Genomic DNA, 24737 nt, shown 5'->3' with positions numbered 1-24737 from the left:
ATAATGGGACTTATGAATTTAAATCCCATTAACTGATACAAATATTCTGGTGATATAACAGAAAGAAACATGGAATCATTGATAACTGACAGTACAATACCTCCAATGTACTGTTTAGAAAGAACTGTAGATAGTTTATACCCTGAGCAGATTGTAATATCCACACAAAGTTCTTTTTCCCTCCACTTTAAAAAATTCTAAGCAGGCTGAGAGAGAAAAAAAAAGCTGCTTGGCTGCTTGATTGACAGCTCAGTTGAAACAATGGTATAAAGCCCCCTTTGGCTCAGCTATAGCTCTGGAGTATTCCATTGGGCCTGCAGCTCTGAAAATTCCAAGCCAACTCAAACTGCCCACTCACAGAGCCAAGATTAGAAACAGGCCTCAAATGGCAGGTAGGCCTCAAAATGGCAGTTTGAATCTGAAAAAACCCAAATCTTCAGGTTCTCACCCTTTCTAGCTCAGCAAACTGAAATAATGACAGTATACTGAGCTATATTTGAACCCTCAGAACCCTTCAGTGAAGTAAGGCTGATGGTCTCACTCACTTAGGCGAGTGCTTGATAAGGCCACCAAGATAATGTTGATGAACAAGTAAAAGGGATTTATTGATCAGAAACAAAGGATTAGGAAGGGAGAATTAAGGAACAGGGGTTCTCTAGCTCTAAGAAATGTCACTAGCCTCCCCCCTCTAAATTTCCCTCATGGGAAATTCTTCATTTACTAGATGCTCCCTAAACCCTGGCCTATCTCTGGCTAAGATTCCTCAAACCTCACTATTTACACCTGACAATCCTCCATGTTGGTTTATAAGATGAAACAATATTTAGCTGGCCAAGGACTGAACTCATGATGACTGAGTCCAACCCAGCTAGGCCAGGCACTGAGATTGGTCTCAGGCCTTCAACACTGTCTTTTGATCAGGCTAGTTGTTAAATAGATCTCCTTTGATTTAATCTTCTCAGTAAGGAAGGTACTTCTCAGCAGGTAGAGTCAACCTCACTGTAGCTTTTACCAAGGCAGGAACAACAGAGATCAGATATCTTATCTCTACTCAGCTCCAAGGGCAGGAAACCCAAGCCTCCACTCAGCTACAGGGACAGGAAGCAAAAGCCCGGCTGTCTGTTTTACTGTCTATGTTTATTTTCGGAGCTGTTTCATTTGTTTTAGCAGAGCTTTTCTGTTATCATTTTAACATGTGCAATTCTCTCTTTTCTGTTATTTCTGTTTTGTCTTTAATATCTTTGTATTCTGTTTCTTTTCATAGCTTTCCATTCAAAGGTTTTCATTCATAAGGACTGTTATTGATTATTGCTAGGGCTATTTGTGTTGTTGATTTTCATTCATAAGGACTGTTATTGATTATTGATAGGGCTATTTGTGTTGTTGATTTTCATTCATAAGGACTGTTATTGATTATTGATAGGGCTATTTGTGTTGTTGATTATGACTAGGGCTATTTATTTCAGATGCCATATTTATGTATTTTCATTTATGTCAATGTTATAGGTGTCATGCAATTTTACATGTGAAGCATGGAACCATGGATCGTTATAGATGTTTGTCATTATGACTGTTGTTGGACCAATCCATCTTGGTTATGTAGGAGATTCTCTATTAAAGTTCTTGACATACTTTGTCTTCTGGTTTTATCTTATGCAAAGAAAAATCTAGTGGTATTCTTTACACAAACAAACCCATTTTTCTTAGTTTGTCTAATCTACTTTGTATCTATTTCAAATATTCATGAAGTACACATTCCCTTTTTAACATGGACAAGTATGATGGCTTTACTGTCCTACCATGCCAAAGTGGCTGACCATATAGCACTTCAAATGGTGATATATGCAAGTCAGTCCTAGGTCTAGTTCTTATGTTGAACAAAGCAAGAGACATAACATCTGTCCATTTTAAATGTGTTTCTGAACAGAGTTTATCTATCTGTGTCTTAAATTCTTTGTTCATACACTCAACCTGACTAGAACTTTGGGGCTGATAAACTGAATGATGATTGCATTTAATTCCCAAATTCTTGAAGACTTCCTGTAGAACTTGGGAAGTGAAATGGGACCCCCATCGGAGTCTATGGTATCAGGAATGCCATATCTAGGTATTTTCTCTTTTAATAGAAATCTCACTACTCTTTCTGTGTCATATTTCTTGGATGGACATGCTTAAACACATCTTCAATCTATCCACAATAACCAGTGCATATTTGTATCCCTTGTCTTTAGGCATGTTGATATAATCAATTTGAATACATTAGAAAGACATATAGCTGAGTGGTCTACCTACCAATGCTATGTTCTTAAAATGTCCTTGATTATTCTTTTTTGCATGTTTCACATGCCTGACAAGTTCTAATGGCATTTGTTGTTATTCCTGGTGCTGTCAAAACCTCTATATGGTATCCAGAATCCCTTGCACCCCATAATGTCCTTTTGCATGAATTATGGTGCATAGATTTTGGTATAGTTTTTTTTTTTTAGGGAGAATAGGTCTACCCCCTTGAGCAATCCAAATGCCTTTGATTAGTTTAGCACCTAGCTACTCCTTCCATTACTGTATTTCTTCTCTGTTATAGGCTTCAGTGAGATTATGCCTTTCATTCAGAGAGAAATTCAGCACATGGTGGGGTCCGAACCTCACAGCGTATTTTGATGTTACATCTGCTCTATCATTCCCTAGGGATATTCTGTCCTTTTCATGAGTATGTGCCTTACAATGGATTATGACCACCTCTTTTGGAAAGTCTACAGCATTTATAAGACTGTCTATTAATTTGCCATATGCAATTGGTTCCCCAGCCGAAGTTTTATACCCTCTGTTTTTCCATATGTATGGCGAGCAATGCACAGTGGAGAAAGCATAATTCAAGTCCAAAAAAATGTTAGATCTTTTTCCTTTAGCTAACTCTAAGGCCATGAGCAGAGCCTTGAGCTTGGCTCCTTGGGCGCTAACATGACTTGGGAAAATAGGTACACTAATGAACTGTTGGTGAACTTGTAAACTGTGTGAAGATTGGATTTAGCTATTTCTTGATTGTAACAATGAAGATACCTAGTTTAACCAAATCAGGAGTGTCTTGGGAACTTTAAATTACTCCACCCTATTTAGACTTTAGGGGAAGATAAAGTTGTAATCTCCTGATTGAACAATGAAGGTACTTAACTCTTACCTTATAGTGAAGCTAAAACTTTAAGTTAAGTCTATTTTAAGATCTTAATACAAAAAGGTGTTAAGTAACTATAAAGGTTAAATTAATCACAAAAAGATCAAGTAACTAACAAAGAAGTGTTAAGTAACTCTAAAGATATAATCTAATCAAAAGAAGATGAGATCTAAAAGTATGGGCAGTCCTGGAGAAAAGCCTTTGATGTGATTGGAAGACATGAAAATTTAGAGGAGGAGACACAAGGGTGAACAATCTATACATTTGGATCACTTCCTCTCTCTGGCACCCTTGGCGGCAGAGAATTGGCTGATAGTAGTGTGCTGGCCTTTTGGCACCTTAGCATGACTGCAAGCTACTGTCTGGTTTGGTGGTGAGTTTCTGGCTGAGTTTCCCTCACTCCTAACTAAGAGTAATCTAGATAGTGTTGTTAGTGAAGGTTGCCTAAAGTTGTTTGTTCCCTGAGGGAAAGGAAAACATTTTCCCCCAGTCCTGCCACTTTTTGGTTTTTAAAAAACAAAACAGCTGTGTTCAATTCAAATTAAGGAGAAACTAGAGAAATAAAAATGTTTCATATTCACCTGCTCTTGCAGCTGTGTTTCAAAGTGTTTAAAAGGAGAGAGAAAGAAAGAAAGAAAGAAAGAAAGAAAGAAAGAAAGAAAGAAAGAAAGAAAGAAAGAAAGAAAGAAAGAAAGAAAGAAAGAAACAAAGAAACAAAGAAACAAAGAAACAAAGAAACAAAGAAAGAAAGAAAAGAGTTTTCACAGAAATTAAGTTCCCAAGACATTCAAGATTTTGTCAAACTAAGTATCTTCATTGTTACAATCAGGAAAGAGCTAAATCCAATCTTCAAAATGATCCAAAACAATCCCAAACAATGATGAAAAAATGCTATCTTCAGCATATTGAAGTATATTGTTTCTACTCTATTTTTTCTTGGTTTTTATGATATGGCTAATATGGAAATGTTTTTGCATGATTTTACATGTATAATTGATATTATAGTGTTTGCCTTCTCAGAAAGTTGAGGAAGAGAGATAATTTGAAACAAAAAAATAATTTAAAGAAAAATAAGAATAAATAGTATTTTTTGAGAATGCATTAGAATCTGAGGCTGCTTTATAATATGACTTATACATTTTGAACTTCATAGACCACAAAAAGCCCTAGAAATTTTACCAGATAAATGGTCATCTGACCAGCCTTCCCTCACCTTGAGCTTGAAAAGCCAACTGAGTCTAATTTTATCTTTTTAAATTAAACTTTTAAGAGCCTCTGTTCTAGAATGTTAATTTTTAAAGTCATTACTCAGCCTTTGAGAGTATTAGCTATCCCTCAGAGCTTTATGTCATCTTCAAATATAATACATTATAATAATTATTAATTATTAATATACCTGTATTATTAATATACCACTTGTGCTTTTATTCCAGTAATTGCTAATAATGTTAAAATAGTAAAAGACCAAGTCCAAGTCCCTGGGAAACTTCATTAGAGATTTCTTTCGAAGTTGACATTGAATCATTAATCCCCCTCCTTAGGTTCAACATTCAACCAGTTGTGAATTACATAACTGCCCAATTGCTCAGTCCATAGCAGTCCTTCTCATCCATAATATATTACGTGAGACTTTGTCAAATGCTTTACTAAAACCTAGATTATCAGCATTTCTATGACCAGTAGTTTAGAAAATTTCAAAAAATGATGAAATTAATCTGGGGTGACCTATCCCTAAAGAAGTATCAACTCTCATTCACTTTCTTTTCTAGTTCACTAACAATCTTTTAGATAATATATTAAAACACTAAAATACAAAGTGAAACTCAGAGGCTTATTGTTTTTAATCTTCATTCTCTTCCCTTTTTTGGAAATTGTGGATGAGTAAATTGGAGAAAATTATTAAATTATTAAAATTATTAATAGAACTTTATAAGAGAGGACATAAAGTTTCTAAAAAGAAGAGTAGATTCAGTGGGCCCTCCCTAAAGTCAACTATCTTGGATTTGTCCTGGAGGGGGGCACCAGGAAAATCTCAAATAAAAGGATAAAAGACATATAGAAGCTAGGCATCCCTAGAATCACGAAAGAACTTAGAGCATTTCTAGGGGTTGCTGGTTTCTCAAGACAATACATAGTAGGGTATTCTCATATTTCCAAGTGTTTAATTGACTTGACAAAGAAAGAAGTTAAAGAACCTTTGCAATTAAACAAGGAACACTTGCATGCTTCATCACATTTGAAAGGAGCTATTTTATCAGCTTTGGCTTTGAGAATACCAGACTATAAGAAGGAGTCCCACTTATATGTCCATGAAGCTAAAAGCATCACTTCTGGAATGTTAGCACAATATTCTGCGCTGAATTTAAGGGCTATAGCATTTTACAGTTCTATCCTCGATTCTGTTACACAAGGGATGGTGCATTGCCTGAGAAGCATTGTGACTACCACTCTCATGGTGAAAAAAGCATATGATATAGTACTGGGATGCAAGTTACATGTGTATTCTGCATATCAAATAGAAAAACTACTAAGATCACAGAATATGCATTACCAAAAGAAAAGAGACAACAACTGTTTGGATGTTTCCCTTCAACAGTCTTCATCTGGTGATATTCTTTTCCAGAATTCTCCTTGATTAACAGCTTCTGCAAACTTTACTCCTTTGGCTCTGTTTCAGGTTTTCTTCAATTTACTCATCCACAGAATATTACCCAAGAATGCTATGCTCCAAGATGTGTTCTGTTCAGCTATGAAGATGACTCATCTGGCTCATTTACTCTCTGAGCTTTCATTGCATAGATCTCAAGATTAGCAAAGTTGGTCAGTTAGTCTAAAAATTCAGCCTAGAGATTCTGGCTCTTCTTTTATATGCTGCATACCAGAAACCTCAGAGTAAAAGAGATGTCTTACTCATCAGGAACAATGGCAACAAATCTTCCTCTCATATTAAATAGATTAATTGTCCAGGCTCTCCAATAGCTGTGACATGAGTGTAAATAAAGACAGTTCTTGCCCTTGAGGAAATAACATGCCAGGAGGAGAGATAGAACACATATGCAAATAATTCTACTATAGTTTAGAAAATGACAAATGCCTTAAGAGAGGCACAATGACATATGAGAATTCAAAGTTAAGAGAGAGTCTTTCTTGGTGCACTAAATTTCATTTGCTCCATCCCCACCTATTAATTATCACACATGTGGTATGCCAGTTGTTAACACACTAACAATAGTTAATAATAGTAACAGTTGTTGTAAATCTCCTGTATCAATCATTGAATAATTTTGCTTCAGACTAGATGAGATCATTTAATCCAAACTCATCTTATAGATGTGGAATTTGAGTCTTAAAATGAAATAACTTGCCCAAAGTCATACATAATTAATAGGTGTCATAGGATGGATTTGAACTTAAATTTTCTAATTTTAAACCCAGTATTCTTGTTGAATTCAATCATATGCCCTCTAAACCTTTATAAAGAGAAAAACATACACTAGATGGATCATCTATCACTAAAATAAAAATTTTAATTTCCCATGGTTCTTGAAATTCTATACAAATAGTCTTGGTCCTTATAAACTCCTTTCCCAGTCTTATTATATGTTACTCCCTGTCCCTGTCACACTTACTTCAAGCAAGCCAAATTGGTCTTATTGTTCCTCATTACATACAATCTCCCATTTTTGTCTTTGCACTGGCAGTCCTCCCTGCTTGCAATGTGGTGTCTTTACTACAGGAAATTCAAGTTTCCTTAAAATAAATGCCACCTTCCAAATGGGACATTTTTTGATTACCTCAGGGGCTGATGCCTCCTCTACCTGAAATTACCTTGAATTTATTTTGGACATATTTTGCATTTACTTTTGTGTCTACATGCTATTTCTCCCAATAGAATGTAAGTTCTTTAAGGACAGGGATTCTTGGATGTGGAGAAATTGAGAGACACAAATGCACTATTGATGGAGTTGTGAATGATCATGATAATGAGAATAGTAAGTGACATATACCATTTATACTTAATCAAATAATAACTATTTATTAAGCACTTACTCTATTCTAAGCTCTATTTTAGGTACTTATAAACCATTTCCATATGTATTGTCATGATTGAAAGGGTGGGATAGGAAATATTATTCCTATTTTGCAAATAATAACAGACTCTGAGAAGTTAAATCACTTATCTGAGGCTACACAGTTAAAAAGTTACAGAGAGGGAAGAAAACCCCTAGTCTTATAATTTTAAGTTCAGTACTCTTTCTCTTCTCCAAACCTTGGTCTTCAGACTTTATGCTTAAAACTCACCCATGACGGCTTCTTCTTGTCCATATTTTTTTTCAGTTAGAAGAAACTTAAATGGCCATGTAGTCTATTCCACACTTGAAAAATAATACTTTATATAACATACCCAACAAGTTGTCACCTAGACTCTTCCTGAAGACTCCTTTGAAGTGAGGGGCCACTTACTACTTTCCAAGGCATCCCATTCCATTTCTGACATCTGTAATGGCTACAAAGTTTTTCTGAACCTCAAATTTGCCTATTTGTGTTTCCTATCCAATGCTCCTAGTTATGCATTTTGGAGCCAAAGAAGGTGAGTAGAATCTATATTTCCACTTGACAAACTTGAAGACAATTAGCCATGTTTCCCTTAAATCTATTGATTTCTAAGCTAATCATCTCCAGTCTCTTCAACTAATTACATGATAAATTAATTTGAGACTCTTTGCCAACCTGGTTGTCTCCTCCAAATATTCCCTAGCTTATCAGTTGCCTTCCTAAAATATGGTGCTCAATTCTCCCTGCCAGTCTCTGTTCAGCTCTGTACTCACCAAAACCATTGCTTAGACCCATCTTGTCACATTTGGCAAATTTATCATATAGAGAAGAAATCAGATCTGTAAAAATGGTGTAATAAATAGTGCAATCCCATGGAGTTATTGTGAAAATCAAATGAGAGCTGAAGAAGCAGCTTGAAAATCTTTGACTATTAAAAAAATTGTCATTGTCATTATTATTTGGCTCATGTTAAAACATTGTATGATTATTGATTCCTTATCTTCTATCATCCAGTCTCATTACTCTGTTACAAACATTAGATTCTTTAGATGATTCCTTTAAAAAGTGATATAGTTATCATCTTATTTTCTTCTGGGCATTGTCAAATTGATTGAGATTCCATAATTTATTCCCTTATAAGAGTTAATTTTTTAAACCCTTATTTCTCTGTTAGTATCATTTCTAAGATAGAGGAATGGAAAGGATTAGGTAATTAGGGTTAAGTGATTTCCCCAGGGTTACACAGTTAGGAAGTAACTGAGGCTAGATATTTGAATCCAGGTCCTCTTGACTCCAGGCCTGGTACTCTACCCATTGTATTACTTAGCTAGCCCTCTCCATAAGAATTCTTATGTGGGAAGAAAAGTAGAAGTGTGAGTAATCCTACTCTTCTAAGTATTCAGATATATATTATTTCCATTATTAAATCAAATGGTCAAATATGGGTAATATGGCTCAACTTTTCAAGTTTGGATTGTTTACTAAATGGTTAGTAAAGTGCTAGATATGGGAGAGTATACAATAGGAAGCACAGACAGATTTACAAACTAAAAAACTGTGAAGAGTAACAGAAAATTTACAGACTATTTATAGCTTCCTTATGTTAAAGATGAGTAAACTCAGGCCCAGAGAGGTAAAGTTCCCTGTCCAAGGAAGTTCATTCAACAAAACTATCAGTAAATTATGACTGTCTTGATTCTTCTAAGCATTAGACCTTGACAAGATGAAGAGAGAGAGAGAGAAGAAGAACAAGAACAAGAACAAGAACAAGAAGAGGAGAGGAGGAGAGTAGAGGAGGGATAGGGAGAGGAGAAACAAAGACAGAGACAGAAACAAAGACAGAGGAAGATCATCAAAATATGGTAGATCCACAGATCCCCATTAGTCTGCAATTTAGCTCTGATTTTGTTTCTAGATGTCTTTTGTGTGTTTTAATTGCCTTGATGCCAACATACTGTGTGCCTCAATACCCTATTCTCCTTCCAACTTCTCAGCCTTGCCAAAAGAGTACTTGTTCTGACTATCTTGCACTTATTTTATGGAAGGATAAAATCATACTCTCTTAGAATTGTAGGCTTGGTCTAAATGACACCTAAACAAGATTCCTATCTACATGAATGACTAGTAGTTATTTTATCATGGAAACTCATTCTATTTGGGGGCACCTCTAATTGTTAAGAAATTTGTACTTATGTTGAGGAGAAACTTGTTTCTCCTGTTCTTATTAGCTAGTTCTTCTCTTTGAACATAAACTAAACAAGTCTAATCCCACTTTCATATGATATTCCTTTCAATATTTGCCAGCAGCTAGTATGCTTTCCCTGAGTTTACTCTAATTTGAGTTCAGCATCCCAAATTGCCCACATTCACATGGTGGTTATAATTAGTTAACTAACCTGGCCACTCTCCTTTGTACAAATTCTAGCTTGTCAGTATTCATGAAAAACTGTGACTTTTCCTTGTACTGGGATGGTCGTAGTACTCTACACATGGCATTAAGAGGTTAAGGGACAGTGGGATTCATCACCTCACTTATTCTGGACCTCAAGATCTTATTAATAAAGCATAAAATCACATTAACTCTTTTGGCTGCCACATTGTAACAATGAGCAAATAATCACTAAAGCTCTCAAGTATTTTCCCATACACAGTGTTTAAACCACATATCCTCCATGATATATCTACCCAGTGGGTTTTTTTAAACCCAAGGATGGAACTTAGTATTTTTTATACCTCTAGGCCAGAACTTTATGCTACTGGAATAGAAAATAGATGGAAGCAAGCATGTCAAAGTCACAACAGAACTTAGAAGCCTCTTATGACACATACCTGAACAATAATCTACTCCACATTGTACCAAATGATCACATAGCCTTTGCTTGAGGATTTCCAATGAAGGGAAGCACTGAGCTCCTTAACTAGCATATTCCATTTTCTTTTGGCTATATTCAATAAGAAATCTTTCCAAATATGAAAGTCTACCCTAGTGTGTTTTAAACTTCTAGTCATTGCCTCTATTCTATTCTCTTCCCATTTCCTTGAAGACTTTTTCTCTCCTATCCCCATCATAGACTATTTTCTCCAGTTTCCCTTCAGATTTCAAGTTCCTTCAAATGTTCTTCAAAGGTCATTTATTCACAGCCCTTTGCTATTGTTTACCCTCATTTAGATCCATTATGAAATCATAGATTTAGAGCTAGAAGTGGACTTAGACATTAACTAATTCATAAATCCCCTTCATCTTACAGAAGAGGAAATTTAAGTCTGGAAAGCATAATTACCCAAGATTGCAAATATTAGTGGTAGAGCTAAGGTTTGAATTTAGCTCTAATCCCAGTGCTCATTACATGTTAATGCATTGCTATTAAGATCATCAATGTTCTTCTTAAAGTATGGTACCCCCAAAACAACACCCCAGACCTAGGAGGAATGGGGCAAATTTCTCTACTCTTGAACCCTATACATTTCAATGAAGACTAAGATTGCATTAGCTTTCTTGGATGACATATCATATTTTGGACTCCATTTGATTTTTCATAAACTAAAATCACTAGATCTTACTCATCTTAGGATGTGAAATTGATTTTTTGAGTATAAGTGTGGGGTTTTACATTGATCCCTATATTTTAATAGGGTGTATTAAATTATCATATTCAACTCCATTGTTTTAATATGCTTAGATTATTTTACATTCAAACATATATAATGATAGGTGCCCCTCTCAACTTTGTCTGATCTTCAGATGAAGTAAGCATATCATATATATAGTTACACAATCATTAAAAATATTAAATAGGAATGAGTTAAATACAGAATTTCAGGAGGTCTACTCAAGACATTCTTAAAGTTATCTTTGAATCATTTTTTTCCTTTAAATTTTTTTTGGTTTCAAATCATATGCTTATTATATTAAAATTCCCTCTTTCTCTCCTCTCTCCACACTAGAGAAGGCATCATTTGACAAAAAGATATAGATATATAAAAGGCTACATCTTATTTGTTTTTATTTATCAGTTTTCTTAAATAAATCTTACCTTCTGTTTTAGAATCAATACTGTGTATTGGTTCCAAGGCAGAAGAGTGGTAAGGGCTAGGCAATGGGCAAGTGACTTGCCCAGGGTCACACAGCTAGGAAGTATCTGAGGCCATATTTGAACCTAGGACTATCCATCTCCAGGCCTGGATCTCTTTTCATTGGTCTATCTTGCTCCCCCTGCCTCAACTTATTTTCAGCTAAATGGATTCCACTATACTTCATTTCTCTGGTTCCTCAATTTCCTCACATGGGCATATCTTCTGATTATATAATGCTACTCTTCCTTTTTACACCACCATCACTTATTATTCACCTTTTCACCTGTTCTATTTTGAGATCTTTTTTAATTCCAATGTGTTACAGATCCCTCTCAGTTTTGAGTCATCTGAAAATGGCTAGGGAAAACAATAATAAAGCTATTGCAATAATTTGAGTAAGAGGCAATGAAAATTTGAACTATGATGGTGTATATGAGTTGAGAAAGGTGGTTTATTCAAGTATGATATACATAAAAAAGTACAAATACACCTGAATGACTGGAATGATGATGATCTTATACTAAAGGAACAACCTCAACTTCAAAATATTCATCAAGCCTTTGATGATGAAGGATTGGAGTTCAGGAGAGAGACTAAGGATGTATAAATAGATATGGAAATAGTCCATGTGGATATGATAATTAGACCCCTGGTAATTTATGGGATAATCAAGTGAGAAAGTAAGGAAAAAAACAAAGAAGACTCAGGACAAAGTTTTGAGGTGGGGTACTCATAGTGAGTAGGCATGATAAGGAGACAGATCTAACCAAAGAGACTTAAAAAGTAGAAGTCAGGTACCATGAGGACCAAGAATAATCATAGTGACAAAAACCCAGAGAGGAGAGAGTATCCAGGATAAGAAGGAGATAAATATACAGGATAAGAAGTAAGCAAACAATGTCAAATATAAATGAAGGGTCAAAAAAGATTAGAATATTATGATCACATCTTCTGTGAGTGTGTGTATTTTCGCCATCTTTTTTGGTAAGACTATTTACATGCTTTTGCTTCAGATTCACTTTTTTTTCCTAATCCAAAGATTTCATCAAATCAATATATTGCTCTACTTCTATTCCAAGTGAATTTCCCAATAGTTTACCACTCAGGAATCAAGGACCTAGTATGTTCAGGGAAGAGAAATTAGACCAATTTGTCTACAGCAGAGGTCTTGTTGGCTTAGGTTATTGAATGTTAGAAACCAATGCAGAGTGGAATTTTAAGACTTAAATTCTTTACTTTCCCCAAACAGACAAAAAAATTATGAAATCTTGGCCCATTCAATAACTTTATGGGAAAGGTTGCTCCAGGTACCCTAAGGCAACATGACACTTTAAAAGATGAAGAAACACAAATTATAAGAAAAATTTGTGAATTCTTTCTTCCAGTAAACATCTTTCTTGAACAGAAAGATTATTTTTTATAAGGAAGTGTAAAGTAATGGGTAATTTCCATGCACAAAAATGTTCCAAAATCTCCATCCTGCAGTGAATGCTGTGTTCATGATGAAAATGAATTTCTCAGGCAATCAAAATTGAATCATGAAATCTAAAAGCACAGAGAGGAGAGACTTCATAGATCATTTAATCACCCAAAACATGAATTCCCTCCACAGGCTCTTATTGAGATTCCCCACTAATAGGGATCTCAATATTTCATGAGTTAGTCTAATCTGTAGAAGAATGAGTCTTGTAAGTAGAATGTTTTTTCTCTGTAATTGATTTAAGTCCTCAAGTGAATTTGGCCTTTAGAGGTACAAACTAATTCTCTTATTCTGCTCTCATTGATTCCCTATCACACTGTCCTCATTGGCTATCCCAACATTTTCCCTTTGACTCCTGGTCTCACAGGCCAACCTTGCCCCTCTCTCAACAGAGGACTTCATATTCTACCTTGCTGAGAAAATCTAAATCATCTCCCATGATGATTCTCTTTTCACCAACTGCAGGCCACAAGATTACTCTATATCATGTCCCATTACCTTCTCTTTTATTTCATTCTCTGAGATGGAAGTATTCTTTTCTTTTGTCCATAACACCTCTCTGTTATGGGCTTGATTCTATTCCCTTCATTCTCCATCAGGAGATTAACATTTGATTACTTTTGGTTAGAGTGATGGACTTAGAGGCAGGAAAATTGGTCTGAAACACTTACTAGCCATGTATACTTGTGCAAGTCACGTATCATTGAATTGCTTCAGTTTCCTCATTTGTAAAATGAAGATAATAATAGAACCTGCCTCCCAGGAATGTTATGAGGATTGCATGAGATGATAATTGTAAAGCACTTAGCACAGTGTCTGACTCATAATAAGTGGTATATCAATGTTAGCTGCTATTACTATTATTATTATTATTAGTCTTATTAGATGTCACAATGGATAGTGTGGTGGGCCTACGGTCAGGAAGATTGCTTTTCCTACATTCAAATCTGTCCTCAAATACTTATTAGCTGTACAATCCTGGGCAAGTTAATTAATCTGGTTTGCCTCAGTTTCCTTATCCATTAAATAAGGTGAGAAGGAAATGGAAAATTATTCCAGTATCTGCCAATAAAATCTCAATTGGAGTCACAAAAGGTTGGACATAACAAAAAAATGACTAAACAACAACTGACACTAATTATTTCATCCTGGGCAAGTTGCTTACCTTTGTTTGCCTCAGGTTTTTCATCTGTAAAATTGGGTTAATAATAGCATCTACCTCACAGGGTTGTTTCAAAGGTCAAATGAGATAATTATAAAGTGCACAGCACAGTGCCTGGCATGTACTAAGTGCTTTATAGATGTTAGTTATTATTATGATTATATCTGTCTGCAGCTACTAATTGTTTGACCCTGGGCAAATTTATATTTCTGTGCATCAGTTTCTTCAAATGTAAAATTGGGATAATAATATCATCTACTTCATGTGGTTGTTGGGAAGCTAAAATCAGATAGCATTTATAAAATATTTTGCAAACTTTAAATCACTTTCCAAGATATATTATTTTATATGTATGACATATTATTTCCTTATATTTTTTCTCTCTGTATTTTGTGGCTCCTTTTCAATTCTCTGCATTTCTCATTCACAGGAAAAAAAAAACAACAACCCAAGTCATTATTTCATGCATCCAAGGGACCTTAGTGGCGAGTTAGTCCAATCTATACTTGAAAAAATGATGCCCTTTACAACACACCAGAATAGTATACAGCCTTGCCTTTGCCTAAAGGCTTCCTATAAGAATGACTCTACTACCTCTCAAAATGATCTATTCTATCTAATTGTTAAGAAATATTACCTTCCAACAAGCTGTAACCTGTCACAGGAGCATCAACTTAATTCAATTCAACAAGAAAAAAATTGTTTTTTTATTTACCTTGCAGACATGGTGGCTAGATATTGGATATACGGTGGCAAAAACAAGGTTCCCTGTCCTCAAGGGGTTTATACTTTCCTATGGCCATAAATAGGAAAACAAAATAAATGCAAGGTAAGTTCAGAGGTAGATAGGTTGATAATTATAAGAGCCCAAGCTGGAAGAGACCTTAAAGGCCTTCTAATCCAACCCCTTTGTTTTATATAAGAGAAAATCTATTATCTAGAGATGTTGGAAGATAAGCCCAAAGTTAGCTGAGTAATAAGGGGAAGAACCAGGACCTGAGATCAGATCCTGACTTCAAATCCAATCCCTTTTCTACTGTAAAACAACTAGAGAGAAGAGGAAAGTCTTCTTATTGAATGGGATACATCAGCCAAAGAGAGCTAGGGATCCATAGCATTCGAGGTAAGGAAAGGGTATCCCTGCTATGGAGGATAGTCTGGGCAACAATGTAGAGGAAGAAACAGCATGTCCTGCATGATCAATGAGGTGACCAGAATGCAGAGATTCTGAGGGGGAAACTCATCAAAATATTCAGAAAAAAATAGTTGCCATAGTACTATACTTTTTAATGGGACCAAATTTTTAAATATTTCAGTATGTTAAATTTAATGGCACCATCAGGAGTAACAGAAGATGTTATTTCCAGTTTCTAGAACACATCCTGAAAAAAAATAAGTTTTATTTATATATTTATATCAATAGCATTCCACCCTACAATTCCACCACCTATCTACAGATTTTTCACTTAAAGCAGAAAACTATTCTCTTCAGTAAGAAAATATATATGAAGTTAAATTAAAAATAGAGTTAGGTCCAGAGCCAAAATGGCAAAATAGAAACAGGGCAGCTTGAAACCACAATGAGAATGCTCTTTGACCAATCTTTAAATAATATCACAGGGGGGCAGTTGGGTGGCTCAGTGGATTGAGAGTCAGGCCTAGAGACAGGAGGTCCTAGGTTTAAATCTGACCTCAGACACTTCCTAGCTGTGTGACCCTGGGCAAGTCACTTAACCCCCATTGCCTAGCCCTTAACACTCTTCTGCCTTGGAGCCAATATACATTATTGGCTCCAAGATGAAAGGTAAGGGTCTAAAAATAAATAAATAAATGAATGAATGAATGATGCCACGAAATGAATATAGGAATGAAAGAATCTATAAGGAGACAGAGTGAAGCAACTTTCAAGAAGAAAATAACTTGAAAGTTAGGCAGAGAGCATCTGGGTCACTGGGGTAAGAGAGGAACACAGCCAGTAGGAGACTACAGCAAGGGGTAAGGAGAAAGCCCCTTGTAAAGATTAAAATTAATATCTATGATACTCCAAGTATTATTTTAATACCATTTATTAAAATCAACTTAGAACAAAGAGAAAGCAAAAGCCATGCCCTCCTAGCTCCATGCCATCTAAAACAGAGTGAGAGAGAGCATGCATGAGTAGAGAGCATGCATGGGTAGAAATGCCATAATGATGCACATCCAGGAAAGAGAAAAGGGAATTGTGGGGATTGTAGTCCCCATGGTTCAAGATTCCAATCGATACACCCTCCCCAAATCTACTGTTCCAGGTTCTGAACCCAGGCCCAAGCCAACATCCAGACTCTGAGACCCGATCTGGGCCAATAGCAGTCCAACCCAATGAACACCCCTTAAAGTTCCAAGAAAACCTGTAGTGAGTTCTGGAATTCCAGCCCAGGCTTGTGTTGAGAACATAGATCCCATTATCACCACTATTATTTAATATTTTGTTAGAAATGCTAGCTTTAACAATAATAAGAGAAAAAGAAATAGAAGGAATTAAAGTAGGCAACGATAAAACTGAACTATCACTCTTCACAGATGATATGATTGTATTCTTAGAGAATCAAAGAGAATGAACTAAAAAAACTATTTGAAATAGCAAAAAACTTTAGTAGTTGCAGGATACAAAGCAAATCCCCATAAATCATCAGCATTCTATATACTACCAACAAAGTCCAGCAGCAAGAGTTAGAAAGAGAAATTCCATTTAAAATCACTCTAAATAATATAAAATACCTGGGAATCTTCTTGCCAAGGCAAACACAGGAATTATATAAATGCAATGACAAAACACTTTCCACACAAAAAAATCAGAACTAAAGAACTGGAAAAAATAGCAATTGCTAATGGGTAGTCCTATAATTAAAAAAAATGAAAATTCTACCTAAATTAATTTACTTATTCAATTCCATATCAATCAAACCATCAAATAATTATTTTATAGAACTATTTAACAAAACTCATCTGGAAAAACAAAAGGTCAAGAATATTAAGGGAACTAATAAAACAAATGTAAAGGAAGGTGGTCTAGCAGTACCACATCTCAAATTGTAATATAAACAGCAATCATCAAAACAATCTGGTACTGGCCAAGGAAAAGAATGGTAACTCAATTGAGTAGAGTATATACACAATATATAAGGAGTAAATGACCTTAGCAACATAGTGTTTGATAAACTCCAAAGTCCCATCTTTTGAAATAAGAACTTACTCTTTAACAAAAACTGTTGGGAAAATTGAAAAGCAGTATGACATAAGCTAGGTACAGACAAACATCTCACACAATATACCAAGATAAGGTTAAAATGGATATATGAATTAGATATAAAGAGTGATACCATATCTAAATTAGGGGAACACAGATTAGTTTCCCTGGCAGATCTTTGGAGAAGGGAAGAATTTATAAAAAAAAAAAAAACTAAACAAAAGATAGAGAATATTTTAAGATGTAAATTGAATCAATTTGATTATATTAAATTTAAAAGCTTTTGTGCTAAGAAAACTAATCTAACCAAGATTAGAAGGAAACAATAAACGGGGGATGGGGGGATTTTAATATGTCTCTAGTTAAGGACTAATTTCTCAAATTTATAAAGAACTAAGTCAAATTTATGAGAATACAAGCCATTTCCCAATTGAAAAAATGGTCAAAGGATATGAACAAGCAATTTTCAGATGAAGAAATCAAAGTCATCAATAATCAGATGAAAAAAATGTTCTAAATCACTTGATTAGGGAAATGTAAATTAAAACAATGCTGGGTTACCACCTCATACCTATCAGATTGGCCAATAAGGCAGTAAAAAAAGTGGCAAATGTTGTAGGGGATGTGAGAAATAAGTGAGATGATTTCAGAAAAAGCTGGAAAGACCTGTGGGAATTGATGCAGAGTGAAATAAGCAGACCTGAGAGAACATTGTACACAATAATAACAATATTGTATGATGATTATCTGCGAAAACTTGAGTACTCTCAGCAATGCACTGATCTGGGACAATCATGAAAGACTTATGATGGGGAAAGCCATCTATCTCCATAGAAAGAATTGTTGGACATATTTTACATCAGTGTATTTTTGGTTTCATTTGGGGATTCTGGTTATGTATAACTTTTCTCTTACAACAATGATGAATATGGAAGTGTGTTTTGCATGACAATAAAAGTTAAAAATATAATTAGAAGAATTTCTGGAGCAGCTATGTCTGGAGATATGGAAAAGGGACTTAAGTCTTGAGTCTCAGCAGGTCATATGACTGGGATCCATTAAAGATAGAGAGGAGATACAGAGGTACATGAAAGATACAGAGGAATTTGTATTTTATTCTTGAAGCAATAGGGGACTATTGAAGTTGCTCAAGAAGGGGAGTGAACATAGTAATATGTATGCTTTAAAAATATGAATTTGGCAGCTGTGTGCTGGACAAATTAGAGAGGATACAATAAAGCCATTTAGGGACTTATGGTCATGATCCAAGTGAAAAGTGATGAGGGATTCAATTAGGGCAGTCATGTCAATAAAAAGGACATGAATTTGAGAAATATTATCTAAGTAGTATCAGTAATTTTTTAAAATAAGCATTTGTTCAGAAACTTCTATATGTCAGGCATTGGGCTAGATGGTGGACAAATACCCCTCTACTCAAAAGACAATAATTGACTCTCAAATTGCAAGACACTGGACCTGGGGGTAAAGCAGAATGAATCGTCGATTGGGATAGGGAACTTGGGATATTGAAATAATGACTGTATTCTCTTTTTTAAATTAAATTTAATTGATTAGTTAAGAAAAAATTTCCATGGTTACATGATTCAGGTTGTTTCCCTCCCCTCCTCCCCCCACCCTCCTTTCCATAGCCAATGCTCAATTCCACTGGGTTTTACATGTGTCATTGATCCAGGCCTATTTCCATATTAGTGATATTTGCACTAGGGTGATCATTTAGAGTCTACATCCCCAATCATATCCCCATCGAGTCATGTGATTAAGCAGTTGTTTTTCTTCTCTTTCTCTACTCCCACAGTTCTTTCTCTGGATGTGGATAACATCCCTTCTTATAAGTCCCTCAGAATTATAAAGATGGTATTCTTGACTGAAATAGGAAAATTGAGAAGATGTATGAGATTAGTGGGTAGGAGAAGGCTAGTAAGTTCAGTGTGGGACATAGTAAGTTGAAAATGAATATAGGATATTCTAATGATTATGTTTAGCATGCAACTTATGATGTGGGACAAGAGATGAGGGGGAAATGAAGGCAATATGGGGATTTAGGAATTTTCTACATATTTATTTTCATGCTCATGTATTTTTAGACATATATTTTCATACCGTTATGCATTTGTATTACATATAATTATCCATTATTCATTGTCACGGAGACACTGGGTGGCTCAGTACCAGGCCTGGAGACAATTAAGAATTATTTTCGTGAGTTCAAATCTGACCTCAGACACTTAACTATGTGACCATGGGCAAATCATTTAATCCTTTTTGCCTCAATTTCCTTATCTGTAAGGTGAGAGAGAAGGAAAGGGCAAACCACTCCAATGTCTTTGCCAAGAAAAACCCAAATAGGGTCAAGTAGACTGTCAAGACTTGTCAAGTAGGACAAGACTGAAACAACCGAAGAACATTGTCATATAGTCTTTTCTTCTAGTAAACAAAAATAAAATTAATATTTTAAAATTTTAATTAAACTATAGATTTTTAGTGTTGGAAGTAATCAGCTAGTTAACATATGCAACTAAAATAGCGCATATTTACAAAATAGTTTAACTTGTACAAAGTATTTTCCAAACAAGAAATGGAGGGTCAAAGAAATGATATATTGCCACAGTCAAATAACTCATTAATGACAGAGCCAAGTCTTGAATTTTTGTCTTCTGAGTTTTAAACTAAGACTATCCTACTATCTTCTGATTATTTTGGTGGGATGGCATATTAATTTACTCCCTAATTCTTTTCCCCAGGCTCCTTCAATTGCTCTTATGTGGCCAGGACAACAAAGCTTTTACCATGCAAGTTTCCCTCCTTTGGAAGTTCTACAGATCATCCTTCTTATACTGGAGCACTCAGAACTGAATACAATACTACAGATGTGATCTGACCAAGGCAGAGGGTTATGAAAACTTACCTGTTCCTGGATATCCTACCTCTAAATGTTGCCTAAAGCCAAAAATCACATTGATTTTTTTTTTGGTTTGTTGTGAACCTATATTGAACCTGCAGTCCTGTGTCTGGGAAGTTCATTCCCTCCCCCTCCTGGAGAGTCAACCTCTCTGTCAAGATTCCTCAAATGTGAATGCAGCCTTTGTGAACACCAATAAAAGAGAGGGAACAGGGACTGACCTGGGCTTTTTGGAGGAACTCCAGGAAGGAGCAGACAGATAAGGAGGGAAAGGAGGAAGTTAATGGAAAATAGGCACACATGGTCAGGTAACATAGAGTAAGAATGAGATTTAAAACTATGATTGTCTACCCCTTTTAATAAACTTTATAAAATTATAATTGGGTAGAAATATTAAATTTAATTATAACAAGTCCCCTAAACCCCACAAATATTTTTCAAGCATGCTGCTGCTGTCTATGCATTTCCCTCCAGACTTATACTTTGGGAGATGATCTTTTGAACTGAAATGTTCATTGGACAGTCTTGTACAGTGTTCAAAGCACATTGGATCTTTCTGAATTTAGGTTAAGTGATGTTATTGTCCACCACCATCAATGAGCTACTTGCTGTCAGAACCAGGATTCCAACTCAGGCCTCTTGACTTCAATCTCAATGTGTTCTCCATTATCAGTCTACTTTTTCAGTCTTATTGTTCATAGGTCTAGATCTGGAAGGGATAGGCAATTTTTTCCCCAATACTCTCCTTTTACAGAAGAAACTGAGATCAAGGAAGGTTAAACAACTTGGTTAAGATCACATAGGTAGTAAATGTGAAAGGTGGAATTTGACCTCAGGCCCTCTGACTTTAGAGTGGATACCATTTCCTCTCTTCAATGCTGCCTTATTCCACTATCTTCTGATTAATTTGTTAGAAGAGAATACTAAATCAATCTGTAATTTTTCTCTTCTCCTGACTTTTTGCTTTCCCTTTCTCCTTTTTATTTTAAACATTCCATCCAAATCTTACTCTTGTGCTTTCTCCATTTTCATCCTGCCCTCTCTTGAATCCCTCTATCTGTGAGACCCATTCAACCCCATGAGTATTTTCTCCCAAATTGGACTGTGAGCTCTTTAAGGGCAGGGAGATTATCTTATTCATCTTTGTATTTCCCTAAGCCTTGAGCATAGTACCTGGCCCACAGTAGGTGCTTAATACATGTTTATTGAATTGATTTGGATAATTGCTTCCACAGCTCTGAAGGAGTTAAATTCCAAAGAATCCACTTATCTCCATCAAAGAGCATTTTCCTATACAAGCTGATAGTTTTTTCTCTGAAGACAAAAGTCAGTTTTGAAAGAAGAATTATGAGGATAAGGATGATGATTAATAATTATTCACAATAGACATTACATGAATGATTTTAATCAGAATGAACCCTTCTGGTAATAGTGTCTAGACAGGACTGGTTTTGTCACTGGGGCATTTAGCAGGTAAAGCCCACAAATTTTCAGGTTTTACAAGAACTGTTTAGAAAGGAAGAAAACATTGTTAGCTCATTATTGATGATGCCCTGGTGTCAGCAAATCATTGAGAGGCACAGAATTGACTTGTTGCTATTTCATTAAACCAGAGTTGCTCATCTCTTTTTTTGGGGCCTTTTTTTTCAACAAGGAGAATGATATTTATATGGAAAATGAACTAGAAATAGCTATTATATAGAGTTGCATCCTGAAACTAGTAAGGAGAGAGTAAGTGATCATCCAGGTGTCCTACAGAAATCAAAGTTACATGTCATCCTAGGATCCTGAGAGAACTAACAGATGTGATTATCACTATCAGCAATCTTTGAGAGATCCTTTATAATGGGACAGAGTCCTATGTGACTGGACAAGGGGAAAATGCCTTGATTTGTATTAGGTGGTTGATCTTTATAGATTATGGTGATGTGGAATCAGATCTGCCTCCCTTCTCCATCTTCCCTTCTCCCTCCCCTGTCAGTCAGTTTCTTCTGTTGATGACAACTGGAAATCAGATCTGAGTGAGTCTCCTGATATATTTAATAGATAACCCACTCTTTGAATAGTTAGAACAAGGGGTTTATTTAAGCAAAGGGGAAGGAAAAGGAAATTGGATGGGAGAGAGGGTTTAGGGTTTCCCTGATCTTAAAATAATCCTAAATTAAAGAATAGTATAGTAGAGTCTTGAATTGAGGGATATAGTTAACAGGGTTGAGGATCTTTGAGTCACTTTTATACAGAAGAGATAAATTCATTAAGAAGAGTATCTTCTCAGTCCTTATTCCTTCCTGTCTCAGGAGAGACAACTCCAACAGTTTGGATGTTTCCCTTCAATAGTCTCCCTCAGGTGACATTCTTTTCTGGAATGATCCTTGATTGACAAGTTCTGCAAACTTGACTCCTTTGGCTCTGTTGCAGGTTTTCTTCAATTTACTCATCCACAATTCCTAGTTTTCTTGCTTCCTACAATATTGGGGAAATTAGGAAACCTTGAGTTTTCTGCTACCTGAGGTCTTGTACAGATAAAGTACCAAAGGGCTAGGTTGACAGTGTCAATAAAATCATTGACAAATCATTCAATGTCACTTGACCTCAGTCTCCTCACTTGTTAAATGGAGATAATAGCAACCACCTCACAGGGTTGTTGACCAAATGAGAAAATGCATGTATAGTACTTTGTAAACCTAATACTTTCATACATGGAATAAGTGGTTAATAAACATTTATTGAATTAAATAAACTTCTCTTATTGGGCTTAAATGTGTCAGAAATCACTGATCCTTACAGTAAGAGGTTTAAAAAATCCTTTTACTTACTCAAATTTCTTGAAGTTTGAAAGAATTGTAATGGTTAAAGGCAGAATCTGACCCTATTTTATAGCCTTGATCTCTTAACTAGTTGTGAACATAACTCAACAAATCAGTCCTAAGACTTAGTTAAAGTGCTAAAATGCCTTTGAACTGGAATGACTTGCAGAGAAACTGTTGGATAGAGAAAAGGAAACTTAAGCTAATGGGATGAATCAATAAGGGATTGAATTCCAGAAACTGGTCCAAGCATAGTTTTAAATATGAATTGAAGGGAATAACAGGCAGAGAGACTTCAGCTTTGGCATTAGCCATGTCTCCTTTCCTTCTACCACTTTTACCTTGAAAAGAAATGTACAAGTTTCAAAGGGTTCAGAGGATTTCCAAATTTCCATCATTTTATCAGTGTTACAGCATCATTTCTCTGTATCAGCTGTGGGTGATGATAGTATCTGTCTTGGGAACTCAGGATAAACTGGATATCAATTAATCATGCTTAGTAATCATATATGCTTCTTGAGTATTTTATGAATGAAGAAAAACATTCCAGTACCCCAGAGCTGTGCTACCCCTTTGACACATGTTTTCTTTAAGTTTAAAGACATTCCCCCCTGGCCTCTATGTACTGGGGCAAGGTTGGGGATATGAGGAGCAGTCAGTGTGCCACACACTTGAGGAGTTAGGATTTTTTGCACCAACTCTGTTTATTGTATCACCTTAGTAAATACCCTTTTCTAAAAGGGTACTTAAAAGCTGGCTAATTAAATAATCCCAAAGAGATAATCTTGAGTAGAGCCTGCCAGTTGATACTCAGGCTGATCACATTATACAACTGCCCCATCTGGAGTACTACTAGAACCCTAGTGGTGAGTGGAGACCTTGGGGACCTGTAAGTAGACAAGTTATAAGGACATGACACATATGTGAAGTGGGAGTAGGGGTAGAGATGAACTAGACCTTATGGGAGCTACAGGACCAATAAAATTATGGAACCAGTAAATAGGAGATCCTTTGGAAACCCTGGAAATTAACTAAGTGAAGCCCATGACCTTAAAAGATTTTCCATAGAAAAAATACAAAGTGCTATAAGGTCAAGAAGGATTTTGTCAAATTTGTGAATACTAATAAAATAATAACAGTCTTCTTGTTATTATTTCAGGTACATTCTGATCTTTGAAGGAAGACTCCGCAGAGGGCAATTACCATGCTCTTCAAGTCTAAACTTCTCCAACTCTTTGAATCTTCCCTTGTCAGAAACTGAATGTAAGTCTGGATGGGTCATTAATCTAACTCAGTGTGGCATTTCTTAAACGCTTATATGTTCTAATTAGGGGAATGAAGAGTATGTTCCAAACAGAAGAAACAGCATGTGGGAAACCATGGAGGTGTAAGCAATCAAATCAAGAGCAGGGAGTGATAAACAGCTTTGTCTGCTCATGGCACTCCTACCAATGAAGAACCGCATGTCTCCCCAGTTTCATGCTCATTCCTTCCCTGTAGATCTCACCTTTAAAATGCATTCACTTTGACTTGCAAAAAATAAACATACCTCAGGCCTTTCATTCATTGTTCACTAAACACCCCACTAAGTAATGTGCTGGCAAATGTTTAACAAAAGGCTCTCTGAGAAAAAAAATACTCACAGTACACTTTAGAGTTCAATCTGTTATTAAATTTTTCTCCATTTCTTGTCAATCAACAAATTTATATCTCAAGCCCTAGCATTTGGTAATTTCTGAGATATGATCACTCACATTGATAACTTGAAAAATCTGCTTTCATAAGACAGTTTGAACTGCCTACAGAAGAACTTTCTAAACATAGTTGGAGCAACTATTTTCTT

At 35.6% G+C, this 24737-nt stretch overlaps 1 long non-coding RNA gene across 1 annotated transcript; it reads left to right on the top strand.

Moving 5' to 3' along the window:
- Positions 1–305: 305 nt before the first annotated feature.
- On the top strand, positions 306–24456 carry LOC103104093 (uncharacterized). Its single transcript, XR_465482.3, has 4 exons — positions 306–392; positions 14664–14770; positions 19930–20395; positions 24054–24456. It is a non-coding gene; the product is annotated as an uncharacterized LOC103104093 (long non-coding RNA).
- The last annotated feature ends 281 nt before the right edge of the window (positions 24457–24737 follow it).

The sequence above is a fragment of the Monodelphis domestica genome, chromosome 3 (assembly GCF_027887165.1).
Source record: "Monodelphis domestica isolate mMonDom1 chromosome 3, mMonDom1.pri, whole genome shotgun sequence".
Classification (NCBI taxonomy): Eukaryota; Metazoa; Chordata; class Mammalia; order Didelphimorphia; family Didelphidae; genus Monodelphis; species Monodelphis domestica.
The sequence above is the reverse complement of the archived record's forward strand: the minus strand, read 5'-3'. Positions and strand labels throughout refer to the sequence as shown.